Raw genomic sequence first — 9,784 nt, 5'->3', positions numbered from 1 at the left:
ATTCTTGCTATTGAGGGAGTGCAGCGTAGGTTCACAAGGTTAATTCCCGGGATGGTGGGACTGCCATATATCGAAAGATTGGAGTGAGTGGGCTTGTATACTCCGGAATTTAGAAGGCTGAGAGGGGATCGTGTTGAAACATATAAGATTATTAAGGAATTGGACACGCTGGAGGCAGGAAGCATGGTCCCGCCTAATGGGTGAGTCCAGAACCAGAGGCCACAGTTTAAGAATAAGGGGTAGGCCATTTAGAACAGAGTTGAGGAAAAACTTTTTCACCCAGAGTGTGGTGGAAATGTGGAATGCTCTGCCCCAGAAGGCTGTGGAGGCCAAGTCTCCAGATGTTTTCAAGAAAGAGGTGGATAGAGCTCTTAAAGATAGCGGAATCAAAGGTTAAGGGGATAAGGCAGGAACTGGATACTGATTGTGGATGATCAGCCATGGTCACAGTGAATGGTGGTGCTGGCTCGAAGGGCCGAATGGCCTACTCATGCACCTATGGTCTATCCACACGATCAATGCCTCTCATCATCTTATACACCTCAATCAGGTCATCTCTCATCCTCTGTCGCTCCAAGGAGAAAAGGCTGTTAGACCTGAGGAAGGGTCTCAGCCCGAAACGTCGACTGTACCTCTTCCTAGAGATGCTGCCTGGTCTGCTGCGTTCACCAGCAATTTTGATGTGTGTTGCTTGAATCTCCAGCATCTGCGGAATTCCTCGTGTTTCTGGATTGCTCTCCAATCCAAGCAACATCCTTGTAAATCTCCTCTGCACTCTTTCTATAGTTTCCACATCCTTCCTGTAATGAGGCAACCAGAACTGAGCACAGTACTCCAAGTGGTCTGACCAGGGTCCTATATAGCTGTAACGTTACCTCTCAGCTCTTGAACTCAGTCCCACGATTGATGAAGGCCAATACACCATATGCTTTCTTAACCACAGAGTCAACCTGCACAGCTGCTTTGAGCGTCCTATGGACTCGAACCCCAAGATCCCTCTGATCCTCCACACGGCCAAGAGTCTTACCATTAATGCTATATTCTGCCATCATATTTGACCCACCAAAATGAACCAACTTACACTTAAAAATATCCTGAATAGTGGGGAGTTCACATCTACAGATGTGCTGGGCTGTCCGCACCACTCTCAGCAGAGTCCTGTGATTGAGGGAAGTACAGTTCCCATATCAGGCGGTGACGCAGCCAGTCCAGATGCTCCCAACTGTGCCCCTGTAGAAAGCCCTTAGGATTTGGGGGCCCATATCAAACTTCTTCAACCGTCTGAGGTGAAAGAGGCGCTGTTGTGCCTTTTTCACCACACAGCTGGTGTGTACAGACCACGTGAGGTCCTCGGTGATGTTAATGCCGAGGAACTTAAAGCTCTTTACCCTCTCAACCCCAGATCCATTGATGTCAATGAGGTTAGCCTGTCTCCATTCCTCCTGTAATCCAGAACCAGCTCCTTTGTTTTTGTGACATTGAGGGAGAGGTTGTTTTCTTGACACCACTGTGTCAGAGAGATGACTTCTTCTCTGTCGGCCACCTCATTATTATTTGAGATTAGACCAATCAGTGTAGTGTTGTCAGCAAATTTAATTAGCAGATTGGAGCTGTGGGTGGCAACACAGTCATGAGTATACAGAGAGTAAAGGAGGGGGCAGTACACATCCCTGAGGGGCTCTTGTGTTGAGAGTCAGAGGGGTGGAGGTGAGGGAGCCCACTTTTACTACCTGCTGGCGATCTGACAGGAAGTCCAGGATCCAGCTGCACGAGGCAGGGTCAAGGCCGAGGTCTCTGAGCTTCTTGTCGAACCTGGATGGAATTATGGTGTTGAATGCTGAACTGTAGTCCAAGAACAGCATTCTCACATAAGCATCCTTCTCTAGGTGTGTAAGGACAGTATGAAGAACTGTGAATATTGCATCATCTGCCGATCAGTCGTGTTGGTAGGTGAATTGTAGGGGCATCTTCCCACTGTCTGCATAATTAATCTGTTCTTCAATGTCCCAGTCGTTACTGGGTTGGTGTGTGTAGTACAATCCCATCAGAGTGATTGTACCCCCCTATTCCTGAGTTCCACCCATACAGACAGTGAATGAACCCTCCATTTTGTCCCCTCTGAATTCAGCGGTGATATTGTCCTTGATTAGTAGTGGAACTCACCCTCCTCTTTTACCTCCCTCTCTGACTTTACTAAAACATCGAAACTCTGACACAGAAGCACCCATTCCTGTCCCTCTAACTTCTCGTCAGAGAGTTGCACCTTCCATCCACTCAGACCAATCTCTTCAAATCTGCACTTGTTGCAAAACCTGCAGTGAAATTTTTACAGGTTTATCACTAACTGTTACAGCCCCGAAAGTGCATCACCTCTGCTTCACTCTTTCTCCTGTCCCCCCACACCCCCTCCTTGCCTGTTCCCCCCCACACTCCCTCCTCGCCTGCTTCCCCCCCTGCACCCACTCCTCACCTGTTTCCCTCCCGCACCCCCTCCTCGCCTGTTCCTCCCCACGCACCCCCTCCTCGCCTGTTCCCCCGCACCCCCTCCTCGCCTGTTCCTCCCCACGCACCCCCTCCTCGCCTGTTCCTCCCCATGCACCCCCTCTTCGCCTGTTCCCCCGCACCCCCTCCTCGCCTGTTCCTCCCCACGCACCCCCTCCTCGCCTGTTCCTCCCCACGCACCCCCTCTTCGCCTGTTCCCCCGCACCCCCTCCTCGCCTGTTCCTCCCCACGCACCCCCTCTTCGCCTGTTCCCCCGCACCCCCTCCTCGCCTGTTCCTCCCCACGCACCCCCTCCTCGCCTATTCCCCCCCACACCCCCTCCTCGCCCGTTTTCCACCCCCCCCACACCCCCTCCTCTCCCGCAGCTCTGCTCAGTATTCCATGTCCTTTCCTGGGGAGAGTATAAACTGAATGCACAGATTCCAGTCAATCACTTTTATTACCTCAAGTAATGAACAGCTGGTACATCGAGAGTAAGTTGTGATGAAGATTTTAAATATGTAAATCAAAACATATACCAATGTACTTTAAAATATCCACATGTACAGGAGCATAATAGTTCACCGACATCCCATAAAATATAGGTATCTTTCCACAGCATCATCTTGTTGCATACTGTGTTTCTGTAAATACAACACACCATACACCCCAAAAGTGAATACCCATCAGGAGGTTACAGAGAGAAGGCAGGAGAATAGGGTTGAGAGGGATATAAATCAGCCATGATGGAATGGCTGAGCAGACTTGATGGGCTGAATGGCCTAATTCTGTTCCTATGTCTTAATGTCTTAGCATTAACTCTTGGTGCACTGCTACCAGACAGACAAATAACTGGCTGTACATTCCGACCTTCCCGGGTGCCCTGTGGTTGTAGTTCAGACAGAGTGTGATCTGGTGCTCCACTATTTATCATTCGATTGAGCCATGATGCCCAGAAGATCCCCAATTTAACCCTGACCTAATCACAATGACACAATGTGATGGTGCTGGGGTGATGGTGACAGTTACGGGCTGCCCCAACGCACCCCTCAGCTTTGTTGGTTGCTAACGCAAATGGCGCAAGTTTTGATGTGCATGTGAAAATAAATCTGAAACTGAATCAGGGACTGGGCATGGAAGCAAGACAGAAATTGCTGGAAACTCTGTGCGGCAAATGGAGTTGTTGGTTTGTTTTCATCTCAGTGCTGCTCCTGAGAGGGTGGGTGGGCTGACAAGCAGACTCCTTCTGGAACAACTGCCGCGCCTCTGGTGAAGGTGGGACACGCACATTGCTGGAGGATCATCAGGCAGCACCTACAGTCCGTCCTTAACCCAACAGCTCGACAAAGGTGAAGATACGGTCAATGTTCCGAGCTGAGGCCCTTTGTCAGGACCGGAAAGGAAGAGGTCAGAAGGCAGAATGTGGTGAAGGTAGCCCTCTGCTTGGGAGGGAGCTCCAGCACTGCGAGAGGGCAGATATACTGGTCTCAGCCCAAAACATCTACTGTTTCTTCCCCCCTGGGGAAGATGCTGTGGGGAGGTTTAGGTTGGTAAATGGAGTGCTGCTTACCCTCGATGAGGCTGAAGTTAATTGATTTTTATTTAGAGATACAACATGGCAACAGGCCCAATTAGCCTATTGCACCCAGTTACACCTACTGAATGTGACCAATTAACTCACTAACCCACATGTCTTTGGACTGTGGGAGGAACCCAAGAGGTCACGCGGAGAATGTACAAACCCCTTAAAAACAGCGGCAGGAATTGAACTGGGGTTGCTGTTACAGTCCTGCACTAACCACAGTACCACAGTGCCACTCTCACTGAGAGTTATCGGAGTTGCATTTGTCCAGGCAGCTGCTGCATCGCTCTCCTGACGTGCAGGTGTTTGAAAGACCCTGGGTTGTCCAGTTACTCAGTCCAGTTCCAACCCTCCTTGTATGCCGATGTTTATGTGATTGCCCTGAAGTGCAGGTCCTCAGCATTAGAACTGGGATGTCTGTCTAATCCCATTGTCTTTATTGTGTCCACCCCTCTCAATCAGTCCTTGATGTCTGGTGGAGTGAGTCAATTTGACAGGAGCCGGGTTTTTGTAATGTGGATCTCTCAGCAGAAACTGAGATGAATAATTCCCAGGCACTCCTGCCTGACCATGTTGCGATGTCTTCAGCCCTATCTCCAGCACCCACACAGGGTCCCAACAACACCGAGGACAGGGATGTTCTGGGAAAAGGCCTCTGACTATCCACACGATCAATGCCTCTCATCATCTGACTCCATCAGGTCACCTCTCATCCTCTGTCCCTCCAAGGAGAAACGGCCACATTCACTCAATCTATTCTTGTAAGGCATGCTCCCCAATCCAGGCAACATCCTTGTAAATCTCCTCTGCACCCTTTCTATAGTTTCCACATCCTTCCTGCAGTGAGGTGACCAGAACTGAGCACAGTACTCCAAGTGGGGTCTGACCAGGGTTCTATATAGCTGCTACATTACCTCTCGGCTCTTAAGCTCAATCCCATGACTGACGAAGGCCAATACACTGTATGCCTTCTTAACCACAGAGTCAACCTGCACAGCAGCTCTGAGTGTCCTATGGACTCGGACCCCAAGTTCCCTCTGATCTTACCAGTAATACAATATTCTGCCATCATAGTTAACCTACCAGAATGAACCACATCACACTTATCTCGGTCGAACTCCATCTGCCACTTCTCAGACCAGTTTTGCATCCTATCGATGTCCTACTGTAACTTCTGACAGCCCTCCACACTATCCACAACCTTTGTGTCATCAGAGAATTTACTAACCCATCCCTCCACTTCCTCATCCAGAAGAAGAAGAAAGCCCTTAACTCCGAGTGGAGCCATCGTGACAGCGTTTTTTTAGCAGGCTTTCTTGTTTTCATGAGTCCGAGTTGCTAGCTTGACGCTCAACCCAGCACGGATGGAAAGTGTGCCTGGGGAGCCGGCTGGATTCGAACTCGGGAGCCTTCACTCCGAAGTCCGGCACTGATGTCACTACGCCACCAGCCGGTCATCCAGGTCAGTTATAAAAATCACGAAGAGAAAGGGTCCAAGAACAGATCCCTGAGGCACACCACTGGTCACCAACCTCCATGTAGAATATAACCCATCTAAAACCACTCTTTGCCTTCTGTGGGTAAGGCAATTCTGGATCCACAAAGGAAGATCCCCTTGGATCCCATGCCTCCTTACCTTCTCTAAGTCTTGCATGGGGTACCTTATTAAATGACTTGCTGAAATCCATATACACTACATCTGCTGCTCTTCCTTCATCAATGTGTTTAGTCACATCCTTAAAAAATTCAATCAGGCTCGTAAGGCATGACCTGCCCTTCACAAAGCTATGCTGACTATTCCTAATCGTATTATACCTCTCCAAATGTTCATAAATCCTGCCTCTCAGGATCTTCTCCATCAACTTACCAACCACTGAAGTAAGACTCACTGGTCTATAATTTCCTGGGCTATCTCTACTCCCTTTCTTGAATAAGGGAACAACATCTGCAATGTTCTAATCCTCCGGAACCTCTCCTGTCCCCATGGATGATGCAAAGATCATTGCCAGAGGCTCAGCAATCTCCTCCCTCGCCTCCCACAGTAGCCTGGGATACATCTTGTCCGGTCCTGGTGACTTCCAATTTGATGCTTTTCAAAAGCACATCCTCTTTCTTAATGTCTATATACTCAAGTATTTTTAATCACTAAATCATCCCTACAATCGCCAAGATCCTTTTCTGTAGTGAATACTGAAGCATTCATTAAGTACCTCTGCTATCTCCTCCAGTTCCATACACACTTTCCCACTGTCACACTTGATAGGTCCTATTCTCTCATGTCTTATCCTCATGCTCTTCACATACTTGTAGAATGCCTTGGGGTTTTCCTTAATCCTGCCCGCCAAGGCCTTCTAATGGCCCCTTCTGGCTCTCCAAATTTCATTCTTAAGCTCCTTCATGAAAGCCTTATAATCTTCTAGATCTCTATCATTACCTAGTTTTATAGTTTACCCAGTTGTAGCTTCATGGGAGAATGGCAAAGGGGAAGCCACTGTTTTAAAGAAACATGCATGAAATCTCAGCTAGAGTTTGCCAGAAGGCATGTGGGAGACTCTGAAGTCAGCTGAGAGAAGGTTCTGTGATCTGATGAAACCAAAATTGAGCTTTTAGGCCGTCAGACTAAAGGCTGCACATTGTGCCTCTCAATGATAAGTTTCCGGTAGTGTTGAAGGGATGACCACTGAGATCAGGTTACTGACTCTGAGCATGGGTCTGTGGTGCAAAAGGGAAAGAGGAGAAGAGGGGAGCAGTAATGATAGCAGTAACAATAGTCAGCAGAACAGACAGGAGATTCTGTGGATGTGAATGGGACACCAGTTGGTATGTTGCCTCCCGAGTGCCAGGGTCAGGGACGTCTCAGATCGTGTCCACAACATTTTGGAGAGGGAGGAGGAGCAGCCAGATGTCTTGGTACAAATTGGCACCAATGACATAGGAAGGGTAAGCATAGAAGACCTGAAGAGAGAATTTAGAGAGCTAGGTAGAAAGCTGAGAAGCAGGACCTCCAGGGTAGAAATTTCTGGATTGCTGCCTGTGCCATGCGCCAGTGAGGGTAGAAACAGGATGGTCTGGCAGATAAATGCATGGCTGAGAAGCTGGTGCAGGGGGCAGGGCTTCAGGTTCTTGGATCATTGGGATCTCTTCTGGGGGAGGTATGATCTGTACAAGAGTGATGGGTTGCACCTGAACCCAAGGGGGACCAATATTCTCATAGGCAGGTTTGTTAGGGCTGTTGGGGAGGGTTTAAACTAACTTGGCAGGGGGTGGGAACCGGAGTGAAGGGATTCAGGAAAGGACAGATGGTAAAAAAGTAAAGATAGCGGGCAGTCAGACTGTCAGGAAGGGTAGGCAGATGATAGGACATAATTGCAGCCAGCAGGGTGAGTATCCGTGCATTAGGGATTCAGAATCAACAAGGGCAGCAAATAGAGCACTCAGTGTTATATCTCAATGCATGGAGTACAAAGTGGATGATCTTGTTGCGCTTTTAGAGATTGTCGGGTATGATGTTGTGGCCATCACTGAATCATGGCTGAAGGATGCTTGTAGTTGGGAGCTGAATGTTCAAGGTTACACATTGTATCGGAGGGATAGGAGGGTAGGCAGAAGGGATGGTGTGGCTCTACTGGTAAAGAATGGCATCAAATCAGTAGAAAGATGTGACAGAGGAGAGGAAGATGTTGAATCCTTGTGAGTTGAGTTAAGAAACTGCAAGGGCCTCGCAGCAGTGGCTAGGATCTGGACCACAGATTACAACAGGAAATAGAAAAGGCGTGTCAAAAGGGCAATGTTATGATAGTCATGGGAGATTTCAACGCAGGCAGATTGGGGAAGATCAGGTTGGTAATGGATCTCAGGAGAGAGAGTTTGTTGAATGCCTATGAGATGGCTTTTTAGAGCAGTTTGTCATTGAGTCTACGAGGGGATCAGCTATACTGGATTGGGTGTTATGTAATGAACCAGAGGTGATTAGGGAGCTGAAGGTAAAGGAATCCTAAGGAGACAGTGATCATTATATGAATGCATTCAACTTGAAATTTGATAGGGAGAAAGTAAAGTCTGATGTAGCAGTATTTCAATGTACACGTTTGTAGTCAAGAAAATTATAGTGGTATGGGAGAGGAGTTGGCCAAAGTAAATTGGAAGGAGATGCTGGCAGGGATGACAGCAGAGCAGCGATGGCGTGTGTTTGTGAGAAAAATGAGGAAGGTGCAGGATAGATATATTCCAAAAATACAGAAATACTCAAATAACAAAATACAACCGTGGCTGACAAGGGAAGTCAAAGCTATTGTAAAGGCAAAAGAGAGGGCATACAACAAAGCAAAAATTAGTGAGAAGATAGAGGATTGGGAAGAATTTTTAAAAAGTCTACAGAGAACAACTAAAAGAATCATTAGAAGGGAAAAGATGAAATATGAAAGCAAGCTAGCAAACAATATCAGTGTGGATAGTGAAAGTTTCTCAAGTATTTAAAAAATGAAAGAGATGAGAGTGGATATAGGACCACTAGAAAATGAGGCAGGATAATTACTAAATGGAGGACAAGGAGATGGCTGATGAACTAAATGAGTATTTTGCATCATCTCCACTGTGGAAGACACGAGCTGTGTGTCAGATGTTGAAGGGTGCGAGGGAAGAGAAGTGAGTGCAGTTACTATTACAAGGGAGAAGGTGCTCAAAAAGCTGAAAGACCTAAAGGGACAGAAGTCACCTGCACCAGATGAACTGCACTCAAGTGTTCTGAAAGAGGTAACATTAGAGATTATGAAGCCATTGATAACGATCTTTCAAAAATCATTGGACTCTGGCATAGTGCCAGAGAAATGAAAAATTGCAAACATCACTGCATTCTTTAAAGGAGAAGGCAGCAGAAAGGAAATTACAGACCAGTTAGCCTGACCTCAGTGGTTGGGAAGATGTTGGAGTCAATTTTTAAGATGAGGTTATGAAGTATTTGTTGACATAGAACAAGATAGTACAAAGTCAGCATGGTTTCCTTAAGGGAAAATCTTGCCTGCGAACCTGTTGGAATTCCTTGAGGAGACTACAAGTAGGATAGATAAAAGGGGCACAGTGTATGTTGTTCATTTGGACTTTCAGAAGGTCTTTAACAAGGTGCCCCACATGAGGCTGCTTACCAAGTTAAGAGGTCATGATATTGCAGGAAAGTTACCGGGATGGTTAGAGCATTGGCTGATCGGTAGGAGGCAACAAGTGGGAATTAAATGTTGGCTGCCAGTGACTAGTTGTATTCAATAGGGGTCAGTGTTGGGTCCACCTTTTTTTTTGTGCTGTATATAAATGATTTAGATGATGGAATGGATGGCTTTGTTGCCAATTTTGTAGATGATACCAGTATTGTTGGAGGGGCTGGCAGTGTTGAGGAAACAGGTAGGCTGCAGAAGGACTTAGACAGATTAGGAGAATGGGCAAGAAAGTGGCAAATGAAATACAGTATTGGAAAATGCATAGTCATGCCCTTTGGTACAAGAAATAAATGTGCAAACTATTTTCTAAAAGGAGAGAAAATCCAAAAGTCTGAGATGCAAAGGGACTTGGGAGTCCATGTGCAGAAGATCCTAAAGGTTAACTTGCAGGTTGACTCAGTGGTGAGGAAGGCAAGGGCAATGTTAACATTCATTTGAAGAGGTCTAGAATACAAGAGCAGGGATGAGATACTGAGGCTTTGTAAGGCACTGGTGAGGCCTCACCTTGAGT

This window comes from Mobula birostris, chromosome 4 (assembly GCF_030028105.1).
Source record: "Mobula birostris isolate sMobBir1 chromosome 4, sMobBir1.hap1, whole genome shotgun sequence".
In the NCBI taxonomy this organism is placed as follows: domain Eukaryota; kingdom Metazoa; phylum Chordata; class Chondrichthyes; order Myliobatiformes; family Myliobatidae; genus Mobula; species Mobula birostris.
Note: the sequence above shows the minus strand (reverse complement) of the source record.